Genomic DNA, 2,263 nt, shown 5'->3' on the forward strand with positions numbered 1-2,263 from the left:
GTACAGATGGGACTGTTTTAGGCTCAGAAATACAGTTTGGCCACATGGATGTCTCAGTTGAAGCTGTGTGACCATCCTGAGAGGGGTGCAGGTGTTCTAAGGGGAGACACTTGTGCCCCTCCTTTAGGCTATTAAACTAGTAGGGTAACGGGACCCAAGAATTAGAATTTCCTCAAGAGTCTCTTGTTGGGGAAGGAAAAGATGAGTTCCTGTTGAAACCAGAGGGAACAGCGGACAACTAGTCAGTCCGGTTTGCAGGACAGACCAAGAGCTGAGGTTTGGTGTTTATGATGAGCAGAACCACACCTGAGCATATCTCTTGCCTTTTATTATTTAAACCTCGTGGTGGGGTGGGGTGGGGAGGGGACTCAGTCACTGGACTGAGCCCTTTGTTCTTCCTAATGTAGTCAGGTTGGAGGAACCAGTTGGGGCCCTGTATGCAGGACTTTAGATTCGGAGTATGTATCTATCTTAAATGGAGTAAGTGTCAGTTTGTAGGTCCAGCGCTGCACACTGCCTGTCAGCAGAGTTCGCTCTTGCTATGTTCCCGGGTAATGTTCCAGGGAGAGCTGACTGATGCAGAGTCCTGGACAAGCGCGGATTGCTGCGGAACTGTGAGGCATGAAAAACCATCTCAACGTTGTATATTATAGAGGAGCCCCGAGGGAATCGTGACGGAGGACAATTCATCGCTTCCCGCCTTGATCTACCCTTTGGGGTGGACGCGCGGCACACGCACACTCGTGAAGAAGACATGACGTCATGCGGGGGAGGGGAAGCGATCTTCGTTAGGGGGCGGTGAATAAACGAAGCTTGAAGACAGTTCGTGTTTTCAATTTTTTGTTATTTTTCTTGAGACAGGGTCTCGCCTAGCTCAGGCTGGCTGTGCGGCTGGCCTCGAATTTCTGATCCTGCTGATCTCTGCCTCACAAGTGCTGGGCTTGCAGACGTGTGCAGTCATGCTCCACGAGGTAAGATCTATCTTTCTTTTCTTTCTTTTTTCCTTCCTTCCTTCTTTCTTTTTTCTTTCTTTCTTTTCTTGCATCTTTCACAGTTTCGAGGAGGCAATCAAACTTGCAGTAACCTCCCACCCCTAGTGCGGCCTACCGTTACCGTGGAAACGCGGAGGCCGCCCGGTCCGTTCCCTAAGTCTTCCGTTGCCGCTAAAGTGCGCCCTAGGACCATTGGTTCCGCCTTACCTCAGTCTCTTGCCTGCAGTCGCTGCTGCGTCCCAAGCAATCTTGATTCCTGCCGGACGCCGTCACCCGCTCCCATTGGCTCCACCCACTCCGCGGGCCCGCCTCCTCTAGCTCCGCCCCTGCTCGGAGGCCCCGCCCCCGTGAATCAGCTGATCCGGCGTCCCCTCGCGGTGCGGTCCGGAGTCGCGCCTGGCGGGCGGGAGGGCGAGAGCGCGGAGCTGAGGCAGCGTCAGGTGAGCCGGTGCGGGTCCGGGACGTCCCTGGGTCGGAAGGCGGGCGGCCGAGGTGTACGAGCGGGTGCTGCGCTGGCCTGCGGGCACCGCGATTGTCTGTGGAGGAGCCCCGAACGCGGTGGCTCGGCCCGGGTCCCTGCTGCTGCTGTGGTCCGGCTGTGGGATTCCTCCGTGTCCCCTCTTCCCGCCTCCGCCCACGCTGCTTTCCGCCCGTTCGCTCGGGAGGGTTTCTTGAATGCCCGCAGCGGGCGCGGGGCTGGCAAGCGGCTGAACCTCGCTGAGTGCCCGAGGTGGGTTTGCCCCCAGGATGCAGATCGCGGTGAGAAGTGGACGGGGGCTTTTGGGAGCTTTTGGTGGCTGGAAACAGCGTTTGTGGAAAATAAAAATAGTAATTGATAGTTTGGCCAAATCCTATGCAATAATCCTCCAGAGGAGAGAATAAGCATCCTGAAGACAAGAAAAGAACACAGGGGCGATCTGGAGGAAATGGTCCTCGCACTGATGTTGGTCCTCCAGGCAACAGGGCTGTTTTGCAGACAGGCGGCTGTGGGTTTGTAGAAGCAAGCTACATAAGCAAGCAAGGATTTCTGTGGTGACCAGAGAGGAAAAGCACACAGGTTGAACTGGGGTGGCCAAGGAAGCGCTTTCTTTTTGGTTTGGGATGGAAGGGAGGGAATAACTGCTGTACCCAAATTCAGGTTGTTAGTCTATTGCTCTTACATTTCTAACGGGTCTTTAGATGGCTGTCAAGGAAACACTGTGTGATGTAGGTTTTTTTTTTTTTTTTTTTTTTTTTTTTTCTCAGCAGGCACAGAAATGCAGCAAAGCTGT

At 54.3% G+C, this 2,263-nt stretch overlaps 1 protein-coding gene across 1 annotated transcript in view; it reads left to right on the forward strand.

Annotated features, from left to right (window-relative positions):
• Window positions 1–303: 303 nt before the first annotated feature.
• Als2 (ALS2, alsin Rho guanine nucleotide exchange factor) overlaps window positions 304–2,263 on the forward strand; it is a 50,345-nt gene continuing 48,385 nt past the window's right edge. Inside the window, exons 1-2 of the mRNA XM_026788831.1 lie at window positions 304–971; window positions 1,219–1,432. The gene's annotated coding sequence lies outside the window, so the exon portion shown is untranslated. The remainder of the gene's footprint in view (window positions 972–1,218; window positions 1,433–2,263) is intronic.

This window comes from Microtus ochrogaster, unplaced genomic scaffold (genome assembly GCF_000317375.1).
Source record: "Microtus ochrogaster isolate Prairie Vole_2 unplaced genomic scaffold, MicOch1.0 UNK8, whole genome shotgun sequence".
Taxonomy (NCBI): Eukaryota; Metazoa; Chordata; class Mammalia; order Rodentia; family Cricetidae; genus Microtus; species Microtus ochrogaster.